The sequence below is a fragment of the Balaenoptera ricei genome, chromosome 6, assembly GCF_028023285.1.
Source record: "Balaenoptera ricei isolate mBalRic1 chromosome 6, mBalRic1.hap2, whole genome shotgun sequence".
In the NCBI taxonomy this organism is placed as follows: Eukaryota; Metazoa; Chordata; class Mammalia; order Artiodactyla; family Balaenopteridae; genus Balaenoptera; species Balaenoptera ricei.
Genome location: NC_082644.1, coordinates 113,742,146 through 113,758,826, shown reverse-complemented (window position 1 = coordinate 113,758,826; position 16,681 = coordinate 113,742,146). Strand labels below are relative to the sequence as shown.

The 16,681-nt window shown below is 47.2% G+C and overlaps 1 long non-coding RNA gene across 2 annotated transcripts; it reads left to right on the top strand.

Moving 5' to 3' along the window:
* The first annotated feature begins 6,399 nt into the window (after positions 1–6,399).
* On the top strand, positions 6,400–7,871 carry LOC132367972 (uncharacterized). 2 transcript variants are annotated; one of them, XR_009503895.1, is made up of 3 exons: positions 6,400–6,488; positions 6,776–6,833; positions 7,328–7,871. It is a non-coding gene; the product is annotated as an uncharacterized LOC132367972 (long non-coding RNA). The 2 variants fall into 2 exon arrangements; XR_009503896.1 differs by having other exon boundaries at positions 6,776–6,859.
* The last annotated feature ends 8,810 nt before the right edge of the window (positions 7,872–16,681 follow it).

The following is a 16,681-nucleotide window of genomic DNA, read 5'->3' as shown; positions in this document are numbered from 1 at the left end:
AATGCAGTGTGTCCTGCGTTGATGTCCTGGCCCTGCTGCCCTGTGACCAGATGACCTTGCTAGGTTCTTTGAAATGCCGGAGCCCCAGTTTCCTCCAGTGTCATAGAGCCTGTGTATAAGAGACTTAATACCAGAGAAAAGCCCTGTTAGCGATCACTGCTGTTATTATCACCCTCCCTACCCCCACCCACCCCTTCTCCATGCACAGTGGGTAGGCTGGGACTCTCTCCTTTAAGTCATTTCCAAATATAAGTGCTCCCAGGGGATCCTGGCACATGCATCTTGACATGGCTTTGCCCTGGTTCTGGAGCCGGCATAGCTCTCTTCCCCCAGCAAAGCCACCTCTACCTTCACTCACAAGGGACTGAGACCGCAGCTGAATAGGACTGAGCCCTGGGGCATGCCGCCAGAGACCCCCTGTGTGGACGTAGCCTGCCATACTGGCAGTCAGTCACTTGGTTCTTGTCCGTCCCATGTTTCCCCATCTCTTCTACAAGTATGTCCCAAGAGACCTCATCACCCACCTTCTAGGAATCTAGATGCCTTCTCTCAGCCTCCCTTCTCTAACCTACTGGACCAGCTATCCTATAGACAAGAACGTAGGCCAATCAGATGTGGCCATTTCTTAGCAAACCCATCACTCTCCTGGGTTTACACACTTCCTCCTCTTAGGTCCTCACAGATCATCCCTTTATATTCCATTCTAGAACCTTAACTGAGACGTTGAAACTCATACCAAACTACTATTAATGGAACGAACTTATTTACAAAAAAGAAACAGACTCACAGACTTCAAAAACAAATTTATGGTTACCAAAGGGGAAACGTGGCCGGGAGGGATAAATTAGGAGGTTGGGATTAACATATACACACTGCTATCTATGAAATAGATAATCATACAAGGACCTACTGTATAGCACAGGGAACTCTACTCAATATTCTGTAATAACCTATATGGGAAAAGAATCTGAAAAAGAATAGATATATGTATATGTAAAACTGAACCACTTTGTTGTACACCTGAAACTAACACAACATTGTAAATCAACTATACCCCAATATAAAATAAAAATTAAATTAAAAATTTATATTCTTACCCACTGCACTTGTGGTGCAGTGGATAGGAATCCGCCAGCCAATGCAGGGGACACCGGCTCGAGCACTGGTCCAGGAAGATCCCACATGCCCTGGAGCAACAAAGCCCGTGCACCACAGCTACTGAGCCTGCGCTCTAGAGCCCATGAGCCACAACTACTGAGCCCACGCGCCACAGCTACTGAAGCCTGCGCACCTAGAGCCCATGCTCCGCAACAAGAGAAGCCACCACAACGAGAAGCCCACGCACCGCAACACAGAAGAGTAGCCCCGGCTCGCCGCAAATAGAGAAAGCCCGTGCACAGCAATGAAGACCCTAAGCAGCCAAAAAGAAAAAAAAAAGATTAAAAAAAGAAAATAGCAGCTAATTAATTAATTTTTGTTGTTTTCCCATTTTATAGATGAGGAAGCTCAGAAAGGTTAAACACCCCATTCCAAGAAATGCATTTTATTGGTCTGTACTCTTCTAATTCCACCTTCTTCTGCCTTAAAAAAATTATACTCATGGGACACAGCTGAAGATGGGTGACCAGGCCTGTGTGTGTGTGTGTGTGTGTGTGTGTGTGTGTGTGTGTGTTGTGTGTGTGTGTGTGTGTGCTCGGGGTGGGTGCAGAAGGAACTATGTTTAGAATAAAGGGTCAGGACCAGCTGTTGGTGGGTGGGGAGGGCATTGAATGTCAAGTTACCGAGCCTGAGTTTTATTTAGTGGGCAGTGGAGAGCCATGGAAGCCGTCTGCGGTTACACCTGAGTGGTTGGCAGATTAATCTCACGGTGGATGTAAGATGAATGAGGCTGGGGGAGAGCAGACGCAGGAAGACCTGTGAAGGGTCTGGGGAAATAGGCCAAGTGACAGAGAGGAGAGGCCAATACCAGGGCAGTGGGAGCAGGTGGAAAGGAGAGGAAAGATTTGAGAGCCAGCTCAGAGGCAGGACTGGCTGAATTTCAGCTGAGTGGATGGGGTTGGGGGGCGGGAGAGGGAGAAGTCGCACGATTTGATCCCATCGATGGAGGGGTGATGTTGCCACCATAAGGAGAAAGCAGTTTGATTGAGACTGAAGGCCAAGGGGCAGGTGGGAAATTCAATGCTGACCCTGTGGCGTTGAAGGGCCTGGGAGATGTCATGTCCGGGGGGCCCTTGGAGACGGGGTCTGATGATCGGGAGAGCGGTCTGGGCTAGAAATGTGGCAGAGGAGGGCTGGTGGTCCGAGCTGCTGGAGGGAACGAGATGCCGGCAGAACCAGTACCTGCTCAGCATCGCCGGTGCCCTGTGCCTCCCCCACAAGACTGGGACGACCAGGAGCTCTTCAGGGCAGAGATCCTCGTCTCCACCCAGCCCAGAGCCCCGGAGCTCAGCACAGCCTGGCATCAGGTGGCGAGGCATGGAGGATGCAGCAATGGAGCTGAGGAAGTCACAGTCAGAGGGGCCAGAGAAGGGAGAGCTGCAGCCAGTGGTGCAATTGGGGTGGGACATCCTAGACTGGTACCCAGTGGCCATCCATTGGAGCCTTGGGGTCGGGGGTGGGTGGGTGGAAGGGATGCACCAGAAGACTGTGTTGCAAGGGGAAGTGTTGGAAACAGACATTGATTAAGCTCCCACTGTGTAATTTTATCTCAGAATGTTCCCTCAACAACCCTGCGAGTTGTTGGAGACTGTGGACACACAGTCTATGACTCTACTTTTATAGATGGGGGGGTGGAGCCAAGGATATGAGTCCAGAACTTGGCTGAGAGAAAGGGATGGACACAGTTGGGCCCCTACCCTGGGCCTCAGTTCCGCAGGTTCCTTGCCCTTTCTGCTCCTGGATGAGCCCTCTTGGTCCCCCACACGGCCCCCCTACCCTTCCTGCACAGAGAGCTCCTCTCCCGGCCTGTCCCTTGTCTTCTCTGGACCAGTGACAGCGAGGAAACAGCCCTAAGGTCACGTGGCTGGTGGCTGAGGTGGGTTTCACCAGGTCCGGCTGACCCTGGGGTGCCCTACGCCTCCAGTCCCTTCTACCTGGAAGGGCTTGCCATGCTCATCCCCAGGGAGGCAGGAGGACTCAGAGACAAGGTCTCTCCTTCTGCGAAGCCTTCCCAGCCTCGCCTCCTCCGAGCAGCTCGGCCATTTATGCATCACTTTTTCCTGCACCGGTCACTCCCAAGGAAACCGGTTTGTTTAGGGGTCTGTCTCCCCCATCCCGTTCCCCGGGGGGCCCTCGGGGCAGGAACAGGGTGCCACCAATCTCCGCGTCCCAGCGCGCAGGGCCCGGCTGGGGGAGGAACCCTGTGGACGTGTGCTGAAACAATGAGCAAACGAGAGACGGGCGGGTCCCCTCTAGGCCCTCTGGGGGGCGCGGGCTGAGCTCCTGCCACCGGGTCCGCCCCCAGGTCCCCAGTCCCCGCCGCAGGCCAGGGAGGGGCGGCGCTTTGTTCCCGACCTCCATCCACAGGGAGAATAAAAGTTTGTGAAATATTAGTTTAATAAGACATGCGACTACTGTTAAGGATCCGAGCTGTCCTTATTTATTATTCATGCGGCCGCGTGATTTAGGGGCGAGCTGTCCGCCGAGGCTCCAGCTTGGCCGCCTCTCCCCATCACGGATTCCCCTCCTCCTCGTGCCCCCCACCCCCGTGCTCCCCACTCTAGCCTTTACGCGCCTCCCCCCTCCCCAGCCCACACTGCGCAGGCGCATCCTCCGGCCCATGCCGGGGAGGGGGAGGGCTGAGACCAGCGCCCTTCGGCCCCGTCTGGGCTTAGAAGTCCCCTTCGGTTCTCTTTAATGGTAGGGGGAAGGTCCCAAGATGCCCAAGTCCAGCGTGCAGAGGCCTGTCCGCAGCTTTGTGGACAGCCATGCGGGATGGGGTAGGGGGTGGGGGTGGGTGTTCCTCTTTTACTCCATCCCTTCTTTCTGTCTTCCTCCCCTCTTCTCGTTCCCAGGTCGGGGACCTCTGAGGGTAGAGCAGTTGGACAGATTGGGAGGAGGCTGGGTTCTAGCTCTTCCTCCTGCCTCAACTTGCTGTGTGACCTTAGGCGGGTCCCTTGCCTTCTCTGGGTCTTGGGGATCCCTCTAAATCTAGAGGTTGGAGTGAATATTCTGAAAGTTTCCCAGCTTTTGGGAGGAAGAGGCGATTACATACAGTGCACAGATCTTAAACGTACAATCCTTGAATATTGATAAATGTATATACCCATGAAATCACCACCTGCATCAAGATACAAAACACTTTCATTACCCGGTAAAATTTTAAAAATTTTCTTGCTCCTTTGCAGCCAGCTCCCTCCCTCTACTTTCAAAGGTAACCAATGTTCTGATTTCTTTTGCCACAAATTAGTTTTATTTCTTCTTGAACTTCGTATCAGTGGAATCCTATAGTATGGACTCTTGTGGTTTATATCGGTAGTTTGTGCATTTTTATTGCTGAATAATACTCTGTTGTATGACTGACTGTACCCTAGTTTGTGGCTCCACCTGTTGATCATTGGGGTTGTTTCCAGTGGCTTATATGAATAATAGCCTCTTTGAACATTTGTACACAAATCTTTTTGCAGAAATACATTTTAATTTCTCTTGAGTAAATACTTAGGAGGGAAATTGCTAAGTAGAATGGTAAGTGTATGTTTACCTTTTTAAGTAACTTTCAAACTGTTTTCCAAAGGTTATGCTATTTTACACTCTCTCCAGCAAGGTTAGAGTTTTCTGGTTGCTCCACATCCTTGCCACCTCTTGATATTGTCAGTCTTTCTAATTTTCACCGTTCTGTTGGGTGTAGTAGTATCTCATTGTCATTTTAATTTGCATTTTCTTATGACTAATGCTATTATTGATCACATTTTCATGTGATTATTGGCCATTTATATATTTTCTTTTGTGAAGTGTTTAAATATTTTGCTCAATTTTATTTAGGTTTTTTTTTATTATTGATTTGTAGGACATTTATATATTAAGGATACAAGTCCTCTGCTAGACATATGTATTGTTAATATTTTCTCCCAATCTGCTTTGCCTTTTCATCTTCTTATCAGCGTCTCTTGATAAGTTTTTAACTTTGATAATATCCAATTTATCAACTTTTTCTTTTATAGTTCATGTTTTTTGTGTCTTCTCTAATAAATCTTTGCCTACCCTAAAGTTGTAAATGTATTTTCCCTATATTTTCTTTATAGTTGTACGCTTTTATGATCTATCTTGAATTAATCTTTGTGTGTGATATGAGGTAGGGGTTGAGGGTTTTTTCCCTATACATTTGTCCAGTTGTTTCAGCGCTATTTGTTGAAAAGACTTTTCCTATTCGCACTGAATAGCCTTGCTGCCTTTGTCAAAAAAAAAAAAATCAATTGACTCTATAGGTGTGGGTCTGTTTCTGGACTCTGGTTCTGTTGATCCATTTAATCTATCCTTTGCCAGATCTCAGTGTCTTGATTACTAAACCTTCATAGTTAGTTTTAAAATCAGGTATAATAAATCTTCCAACTTTTTTTCCTTTTACAAGATTGTTTTGACTCTTGTAGTTCCTTTGCTTTTCCATAAATATTTTCTAATCCATTTGTCAGTTTCTACTAGAAAGCCTGTTGGGATTTTGACTGGGATCTGAGTTTTTCTGTAAGTCACTTCGGAAAGGGTCTCAGGAGGCCACCTGGCCCCCCACCCCTGGCTTCTGTGCCCTACCCAGCTAGTTTGGCCCAAGCTCCAGGTGTGGCATTTGGAAAGTCCCCGTCCATGAGCAGTCACCCTCAGCTGCCCTCTTTGCCAGCATCATTTCCTGAATGATTAGCATTCCACATGAGACATTGCCCTTTATTGGAAACCCAGCCCAGAGGGTGAAGGCTGGGGTGTCCAAGGGCCCAGAACCCCAAACCCAGCCTGATGCCTGGACTTGGAGCCCAGAGCCTGAAGCTTAGAGCCCACGCTGGTTCTGGGAGTAAAGAAACAAGAGTCATTGCCTAGTCCAAGGGGGCAGCTCTGGATGAAATTGAAACCCAGTATGTCATTAAGATACTTAAAATTAAAATGTTATTATGTCTGGGATTTGCTTCAAAATATGTGAGGGGGAGTGAATGGTAACATAGATGAAACAAAACTGGTCATGAGTTGATAACTATCGAAACTGGGTGATCAGTACAGAGTGTTCATCATACTTTGCAATTTTGAATGTTTGCCACTTTTTATGATAAAAATTTAAAAAATACACCCTCTCCAGTGAGGCAGCCCCTCCTCCATCGTTTTCCCCGCGCCAGGGCCTGGACCCTGCTGCTCTCTGGCTAATGACAACCCCTCTGCCATCTGCAGCGTCCCCAGTGGCTGCTCCACTCCTCCACGGCCTGAGCATCGTGGCGCAGACGCTGGCCCGGTGGGAGCGTGACCTGGCTGTGCAGTTGGCCGTATCCAGGCCTCTCCTGATGTGGTGCTGGCAGGTGGGTTTCCACATCCCCTCAAATGAGTTTTAAGATGATTGAATTACAACAGCTGCCACCCACAACCCAAAGCAGGGCCCCAGGCCAGCCCTAAGCAGTGACAGCCAGGGAGGCTGGACAGAGTGAGCAGGGAGCCGTGTCGGGGGCGATGTTAGCGACGTGGGCAGGGAGGGGCGTGGGGAGCAGATCGCGCAGGGCTTTCCAGGCCGGGGCCCGACTCTGCGGTGGGGCCCCTGGAGGAGGGCATGGAGCCAAGAAGTGACATTTTCTGATCTTTGTTTTGAAAGGACGCCTCTGGCTGCTGAGTGAACTGTCTGGAGGAGCCCGATGGAAGCAGAGAGACAGGTTAGGAAGCCACTGCAGTCATCCAGGTAGAGATGCTGTGCGCTCGCCCCAGGATGGAGGCCGTGCAGGTGGTCAAAAGTGGTCCGGTTTGGGGTATATTTTGAAAGTACTGCCGACAAGTTTCCTTGTGGATTGCATGTGGGTGGAGAGAAAGAGGGAGGCGTCAGGAAGGAGTCCAAGGGTTTCAGCCTGAGCAACTGGTACAATGAAGTTGCCATGTATCACACGGGGAGACGGGGGAAGAGCGGGTTCAGGGAGGCCAAGTCAGGCCCGTGGTTGAGGATGTTAGTTTTGTGGTGCCCGATATGCAATCATGTAGAGCTGACGGTCGGCTACGTGAGCCCGGAGTGCAGGGGGGGGTCAGGACTGGGCTGCATTCCGGGCATCATGCGTGTGGTGGGATTTCAAGCTGTAAGGCCAGAAGGTCACTTGAAGAATGAGTGTCCCTAGAGAAGGTATCTGAGTCCTGAACCTGGACCACGCAAATGTTTTAGGGTGAGAAGAGGAGGAATCAGCAACGGAGACCTAGGAGGAGTGGCCAGAGAGAGAGAAGAACCAAGAGCATCTTGGAAGCCAAGTGAAGACGGTCAGATGCTGGCAAGAATGTCTGAGAGAGTGGAGAACCGGCCTTGGACTGGGCAACATGGAGGTCCCAGGCGACCCTGACAAAGCTGCTTTGGGGACATGGCAGAGTGAAAGCCCAGTAAGAGTGGGTCCGAGAGAGAATGTTGGACTCCTCGCCCACTCCCTCAGTGCTTAGTCCAACTTTTAACTATGTCCTCAAGCCTCCTCCTCCCTCGCCCCTCCACTCACTCCAGGAATCCATCCTGTCTCCCTCGGGTCGGTTCCCCCCAGCTTCCATCTATCAAACCCGCACGATCTCTCGCCCTTACCTGCTCCTCCCTGTATCCCTCCTGCCAGGGTGGTGCCTCCACCTGTGACCTGGACCCTAGTCCATCTCACCTTCTCGAGGCCTCATTCCACGAACGTCCCTCCTTTCCTGGTGTCCCCATCCACCCTCTCTGCTCACTGGTGTGTCCCAGCATTAAACATTATGCTCCAGTCTGTACTGTCTTAAAAATGTTTCCTTTGAGCATATTTCTCTTTCCATTAAAGTTCCCAACTTCCTTTCTCTGTCAGTTTTCTTAAAATAGTCTACATAGGATACCCTTTTGGGCTCACCTCCTGGTCAGGGGTACGTGTGGGGTGCAGCAGGGGGTGCAGATGCTGTCCCTGAGTTCATTCTCACAAAGGGGCACCTTTTAAGCCTTGAGATGCATAGACAAGGTGCCAAAGGGTGATGCCCACCTCCATGGGGTCTGCTCCCCCAATGGTGGATCCTGGCACCCTGCTGTGTCCTTCACCCACTGCAATCTGTGATTTCCACTGCTGCATGAAGACATCTAGAAAGATGCCTCCTTGTTCCCCTTGTAACCCCTCAAGGAATGGCCAGAGATGGGGAGTGGGCCACTGCACCAAAGAGAGAAGGCTGGACAAGACGAGGGGGGTGGCAGTGTTTACCTAGGATTCCCCAACAGAGACCAGAAGCCCACCACAGTCATAGCCAAAGCCTGGAGTCTGGCTAGAGTAAGTTGAAAAAAGGCCCATGACAAGGTTAGAGGTTCAAAAATAAGGCTGTCGGGGGACAAAGGAGGTGGAGGTCTTTTATGTGGTACATGGATGAGGCTGAACGTCCAGGTTTAACTGAGGCACGTGCAGGACTGACAGTTTGTACCGAAGAAAGAAGCTGAGTGTCAGCCTTGGGCCAGGTTCAGGGATTCAGAGCCAAGCCCTGAACCTGAGCCCCAGTGTCCCCACCCCCAAATGTGCCACAGAGGAATCAGCTAGAGTTGCAAGTCCGGCGCCCTAGCCCCCAGCCCTCACTGCCCACCACTACCAATTCAGGGCCTCCTTCCCCTGCTCAGGCTCCTCCCCTTCCTTGGACATTATCCCTGCACCCCCCCCCCCCCCCGCCCGGCTCCTCGGTCGGAGAGGGGAGCTGAATATTCAGTATCTGGGGAGACAATAAAAATCCCAGGAAGAACCTGGCTAAGGCAATTACCTCTGCATAAATGCATATATTATTCATCCGTGGCTTTGAATATATAAATAATACTGATACAATTTGCATGCGTTAAAAGGAGATGTAATTACCCACTGATGCCTGTGAGCGCCTGGTACCCACCGGCCACATCCGGAGCCGGCTGCCCCACCCCCAGAACCCACCTTTGCCCTTTCTGGAAGGCAGAATATATCACACATGGGTTTTCTGCACTAGTAAGGAAGCCAATCTTTGACGTCCTTGGGCTTTGGTCAGAGTGTGCTTTTTTAATGATCCCATGGTCTGCTGTGGCTACCCAACTCTATTCTTAAAACTTTGGGCTATTTTAATATTATTATTATAGATGTTACTTTTTAAAATCACATTTTTTGGTGCACAGATAATGCACGTTCGTTGCGTAAAATTTGGAAAATAACAAAAATTCAAAAAAGAAAGACTCAGTCTATCTGCTGCTCAGACATCAGCATAGTCCATATTTGTCTTATTTTCTGCCAGTCTTATTTTTCTATGCACAGATAATTTTTTTTTTACAAACTTAAGATCATATTATATATAATGTTTTGTAACCTGCTTTTATCTTTTGCAATATGTCATGAGCAGATGAAGAAATATAAAAGGCTAATAAATATGAAAAGATGCTCAACCTCACTAGTAATTAAGGAAAATACAAATGACAATAACAGCGAGATATAAATTTTCACCTATCGCATTGTTAAAGATGTAAAATAACAATACCTACTGCTGGTGTACGCATGTTGAAACAGGCTTTCCCAAACAATTGTTGCTGGGAGGAGTGTAAATTGGAATACTTTTTGGCAGGCTAATTCAGCAATATGCTTAAAAATATGCATGCCTCTTGGCCTCTGAAAATCTAGTTTTTAGAATTTAAATAATCACACAGATAGGAGAAGATATAACAATGTGAATTGTAGTGTTTTATCATAACAAAAAATTAGAAACAACTTTAATAGTCCAGTGTTGGTAATTAGTATAATAAGTTACGGTCTGTCTATATGGCAAAATCCCACACAGCCAGCCAATTACAGTGAGAAAACACACACACACACACACACACACACACACACACACACACACACACAGATGGACAAATACCCTATACAATCAAGGGTAAAGAGTTGTTCCCGGGGGCTTCCCTGGTGGCGCAGTGGTTGAGAATCTGTCTGCCAATGCAGGGGACACGGGTTCGAGCCCTGGTCTGGGAAGATCCCACATGCCGCAGAGCAACTGAGCCTGTGAGCCACAACTACTGAGCCTGCGCGTCTGGAGCCTGTGCTCCGCAACAAGAGAGGCCGCGACAGTGAGAGGCCTGCGCACCGCGATGAAGAGTTGCCCCCGCTCGCCACAACTAGAGAAAGCCCTCGCACAGAAACGAAGACCCAACACAGCCAAATAAATAAATTAAAAAAAAAAAAATTGTTTAAGAGTTGTTCCCAAAATATTATGTTGGGACTTCTGGCTAAATGTGGTAGGTTGAAAAAAAATTTTTTATTTCTACTTCCTCCTGAAACCCCACTATAATAAAAGAAATGAAAATGACATAAGCCACGAGGACAAAGTAAATGTAAGAGAAGATGAGAGATGTAAGTACACTTTTGGGAAATGGAGTGAAGATGAGGAGTTAGAAAAGCTGGAAAAGATGAACATCATGAGTCAGCAGAGAGGATGCCAACAAAGAGCTCCCCAAAGCACAGCATGGCACCCCCAGAAAGATGCAGTGACTAGGGGTATCAGCCTTCAAGGAAGACAGAGCTGAGGTGTAGGGCTGAAGCAGGAGGGTTTGTTCAGGCACTCATTCAACAAATGTTGGGGGTCTGGTATACTAGATTTCCGCTTTCATGGAGCCTACATTCTATTTGGGGAGATAGACCATGAATCAGCGAAACGGGATATTAGACAGTGATAAGAGCTCAGGAAAAAAAATGAGGGAGAGAAAATGATGGGAATATTACATGGGGAGGGGTGCAGTTTTAGAGAGAGTGACCAGGAGACCTCCCTGAGAAGGTTACATGTGAGTAAAGACTTGTAGGAAGAAAGGGAGTGAGTCATTCAGAAAGCTGAGGAAAGAATGCTTCCATCAGAGGGAACAGCAAGTGCAAAGGCCCTGAGGCTTGACTGTGTCGGGTGGATTTGGTTGAGAGTCTGTAGAAGGAGCGGTTAGATCTCCCATCCCCTTCCTGGCCTATTTTTCCAACCCACACAGCAAGTATCCCTCCCCTACCCAGCAGGAGACTAGATGTTTGTTCTATGGACAAACCAGAAAAGCTCAGACCCAGGGACCCTGGCCAAGAGGAAGGTGAGAGAGAGGCCCTATGCTGAAAACGGAATGAAACCAAAGCCTGCATGCTAAATGGTGAGCCTCCATCCCTACCCAGGCCCTTGTGCCACTTACCTCCAAAATCTCCAGCAGCCAGGAGTCTGTCCCCAGGAGGAGACATGGAGGATTTTTGAGCTTGTTTTTGTTTTGGTTCATTTTTTTTGTTTTTGAGAAATGTAAGATCCTAGAGAAAAGACTTATGGATACTAACATTTGGGAGTCCCCAGTGAAATGGCCACAGCCCCAGCTGCTCACCGCCTGGTGAAGCCCACCAGTCGGCAGACCCCACCTATGCACACAGGGCTTCTAAATTGCTTTTTCAATCCCTACTCTTAAATATGAAAGAAGATGAAAAAGCTCACCACACATCGCCTTCTGGTATTTAATATGGTGGACAGTCCTCAAGGTGCAATACAGAGGCTCAAACCAACAGAAGCAAAGGGACCAGAGACAATGCAGGGAGCAGAAGAAAACCTGAAAAGCAATAATTAAACTCCTCGGAGGGATGAGAGAAGATATGCAACCAGGAACTGCACGCTACATAAGAGAAAAAAGGAAAAGACAGACTTCTGCCATACGTGCTAAAAGAAATTTAAAAATTAAATAGACGAATTCAAACATAAAATGGAAGAAATCTCCCAGGTAGGTGCTCATTTCCTCAAAGGGGCAGAAATGAAAAAAAGAGGGGGAAAAGGTTAAAAACTTAGAGGATCAATTGAGGAAATTTAACATCTCACTAACAGGGGTTCCAAAAAAGGAAAACAGAGCACACAGCAGGGAGGAAATTACCAAGAAAACAATAGAGGAGTTTACAAACTGAAAGGTCCACTAAAGACGGAGAGCAGTGAATGAAAAAGCCCCACCATCAGACCCATCCTTGTGAAATTTTACAGCATTAAACCCCCCGAAATCAATCCAGAAACCAACCACACACAAAGAATGGCATCAAAGTTCTCAACAGTAACAGTGAAACCAGACGACAACAGAGGAAATGTCATCATAGTTCTGAGAGGAAATGATTTTTAATCCAGAAGTCTATATGCAGCCCAAATAGTAACCAGTTGAGAGAGGAATAAAACGTGTTCAGAAAAGTAAAGTCTTCCCATACACAATTTTCAGGAAATTACCGAAGGATGGGATGGACCTTATGAAATAGAGGAAGTAAAGAAGGAAGGAGGAAGCCTCAGGGTCCAGGACACAAGAGAGGCTTGAGAGCAGCTGTTCCCACAGAGAATGGGCAGTACATCCAAAGTACCTGGCCATGTGAAAAAGAATATTCAAAAGGTCTTCTTTTGAACAGTGATAGAGACATAAAAGTCAAAGTGAATTTTAACAATCCAAAGTGAACTTTAACAACCATCTGCTGGATGGTTCTTCTAGTCTTAGCTGGACTCACTGAATTGTCTCTGGTCAGCCGTGGGTTGGGTAGGCAGCTCTGCGGATCAGGGCTATAGGCTGATCTTGGATGGCCCCAGCTGGGATGACTGGGTTTTGCCTCATGTGGTCTCTCAGCCTCTAGCAGACAAGCCCCTGTTTGTTCATGTGACAGCTGGACAGGGTTCTGAGGGAGAGTGGGAATTGCTAGGCCTCTTGAGCAACTGGTGCACCATTGTTTTTGCTGCATTCTGTTGACCAAAGCAAGTCAAAAGGCCCAGCCCAGACTCAAGGGGTGGAAAACAGACTTGTCCTCTTGATAGGAGTTTCTGCAAAGTCACACTGCAATGAACATAGGCACTGGAAAGTGGAAAAAACTGGGGCCATAATCAATCTCCCTCGCTCTCCCATCCCTGAAAAAACCCTGCTTTGGATCTCAAGTCAACACAACACTAATCTACCCTCTGCCTCTGATTGTTGCTGCAATCTACTGACGCTGTGTCACTCCTCATTTCTCATTGATCTTAGCTCCAGGCTTACCGTGACTCTCTTCAGCATTACTTATGTCTTATTCTTGATGGTTTCCATATGCCCAAAGATAATCCTTCTAACGACTGGGCTCTCAGTGTCCAAGTTCTTTTCCTCCTGTGATCGCCTCCACCCTACCTCAGCCACTCTACCCTATGGTCATACTCCAGACTTTTCATTACCAGTAGCCCATCTGTAATCTCCATTTCATGAACCTCACTCTCTGAACATCAATTCTGTCTCTGCAGCACATTCCTTCTAGTGCCTCATCTCCAACTATCCATAGACCCCACAGAGACTAACAATCATTGTTAAACCCAATGCCTTTGCTGCTTCCAATCAGCTCGATGTAACTGGAGAAAAACACACCACGATGACTACTGCTCTCACTTTACAATTATGAGTTGCAATGGTCCTGGATGTGGCCCAGCAACTATACTATATTTCCCCCAGTCCATTCCTTTTCCCACCTCCTAGACCCTTTCAAACCTTCTCCAATTTCCACATCCCTCTAACACCTCATCTGCCATCCTCTCTCTCTCAGAACACACCATCACATCTACCCACCTCCCAGAATATATACCCATCTACCCTCTGGCTTCCTTGCCATCGCTCTAAATCAACTCTCCAACCCTCCACTTGAGCATTAGATTCTACCCTTCATGTTACTCAAGGGAATTGCCCAATAATTCTCCCCCCTCTCTCTTACATCACCAAATTTCCCTCCCAGTCGATCATTCCCATCATCCCATGAACATGCTGACATTTCTCCCATCTTACAAAAACAACTATTGATTCCATCCCCCACCCCAGCTACTGCCCTATTTCTCAACTCCCTTTTGCAGCAAAATGCCCAAAAGTATTATCTATACCCATTTTCTCTGCTTTTCCCCTCCCAGTCTCTCCTAAACCCACCATTCCTTGGAAACCACTCACATACAAGCCATCAGTGACCTCCATGCTGCTAATTCTGGGGGTCAGTTCTTGGTCCTCACTTTCCCTGGCCTCTCAGCAGGGTTCAGCACAGTTGTTCATCCCCTTGGAAACATGTTCTTCACTTGGCTCCAGGACAGCACACTCTCCTGGTTTTCCTCCCACTTCACAGCTGCTCACCTGCTTTACTAAGACGTCTGCCTAACTGCTCTGTGCTTCCAGACTTGTTCCCCCATCCTTTCTACTCTCACATCCAGAATGATCTTCCCAAAGCCCAAATCTCATTCCTTTCAATCTCAGTGAGTGCAAACCTTCTTAAACCAGTGCATGGTACAAATATTATCACCTTATTTTTGTACCATCACAGGAAAAAGTTTAGGAAGAACTGAGCTGGAAATCTTCTTGAAGTATTTTTTTCAGGATGAGCCTAGGGGTATAGACTTGCCAGGTCTTTTCCTATCTGTGAAAGCACATCAGCTGCTTTCATGCTGGAAAACACAGGTGTAAAATCCTTTGCCACAAAATCTTTTCTTCATAACTCTATAGGTTTTGCTTCATTGTTCTGTCTTTAGCATTTTGGACCAGTCTGAGCAAGTCTAATTTTGGTTCCTCAGAGACAACTTTTTTATCTGCCTATATCCCTGTGGGGTTCTATTCTTATAATAAAAAACATGGAACATGTCTACGTGTATTATATCTAAAAACTAATTTGTGCATTTTAATCTGTGAGTTTACTAATTTCTTCATTTTTGAAAAGTTTTCTTCCATTATACCTTTAATATTACTTCTGGTTCATTTTCTTCTCACTTATTCAAGAATATCAATTAATTCAGCAATACCTATTAAGTAATTATTGATTATTGTTTAATTAGGTCTCTCTTCTCTGTCATTTCTATCAATCATTTTTAAAAAACTGTTTTCCTTTCCCTGGCTTTCAGAAAAGCTTCTCAGGTTTTCCTCTACAACATAGATTCCATTTTCTTCAGTGTTGTTTTTTTTTTAAATCACTATTTCTAATGTTGATTTTAACTATGTGATTTTATTTTTATTTCCTTTTACAATATTTCTAGATCTGATGCTACTCTACTTTTATTTCTGCTAACCTCATTGTTAGATTCCTTCTCAACTCCATCCTTGGTCTTATCTTCTGTTTTTGTAATGTTCATGTTTTTCCTCACTTTTTTTTTTTTTTTTTGAGAGAGCAAAGCAAATACTTTCTAAAATTTACTTTTGCTTCGTATGGTAAAATTTCTCTTAAAATGGGTGCTTCCCATACAGACTCCACATGTCACAGTGCAGAGCCCTTTTATAACCCAGTGCGGCCCCCACTTTCCTTGGTTCCTCATGTTTACTGTTGACTTTACCGTGAACAAACAAGCTGGAGGCATCTCCTTGCTTCCTGGCAGATCTCACACAGGAAGGCTGGTGCCTGTGAATGGGTATCATTCTGATGGATTCCTCTTTCTTAATTTCATTATCTAGTGTGGATGTTGTGACTTGAGAAGGACTCTGCTGGTGGAGCTGCCAGGTCATGAGGAGTACAGTGTATTCCTGGGTACTCTGAACCTCTGTAGTTCCTTCCTTGCAGGAAATAATTAACGAACAACTACAATCCCCAGAATGCACCTCTCCTCTCCTCTCCCTCTGTTCTGTTTCCTCAAGAGCCTCTCAACCCCACATCGGTCGGTAGCACCCAGCAGCACTTCACTGCTGGGAAATGTACTTCAGGGAGGTCTTAATTTTGGAGATGGGAGAATGATACAGGGGGAAGGGGAGGATTCCTTGTATTGGCTAGTGGAAATCTTGCCCGTGGGCTGGCAGATTTTTGAACAGGAGCCCTGGTCCCAAGCACTGATGGAATTTGCCTTTCTATTCTGTGTCAGGTTTGGGATGGTAGGTGGCTATAAGGCCGATCCAGAAAGTCCTCTGGCTTATTTTACAAACTGATAGAGTTTCTATTATGTTTGAGGTACTCTTAAATCCATCTCATCATTTTATCCAGAACAATTTGTTAGGTAAGTACTACTATTATCCTATTTTACAGACAGGAACAGTGAAACTCAGAGAGGTTATAAAAATGTTTCCAAGGTCACCCACCTAGTGAGTGACATCTGGGATTCAAGGGTAGGTACATAAAACAAAATGCCCATTCTTTCTCTAAGTTTCTCTTTCCCTCTCTTTGAATATAAGTGAAATCCACATAACATAAAATCAACCACTTAAAAGTATACAGTCCAGTGGCATTTAGTACATTCACAGTGCTGTACAACCACCAACTTTATCTAGTTCCCAAACATGTCATCACCCCAGAATAAAACCCCAAGTCCATTAAGCAGTCCCCTCCGATTTCCCCCTGCCCATGCTCTTAATCACCCCCTCTCAGCCATGCTGGCAACTCCATCTTTGCTGGTGGCCCTGCCGCCATCGGGGTGAAGGTCGGATGAACCCTGTCACCCCTGCCTGCCTCAGGCCCTTCTCTGATGCTCCCCAGCAGCCTTGCCCAGGCCGGCCACCTCACCAGCGGGGGGAAGAAGCCCTGCCCCCAGGTCGGTCCTGCTTCCTGCATGAGCCCTGTAGCTTGGAGCCCTTCCCTGCTGCCCTGTCCTGACTGCTAGT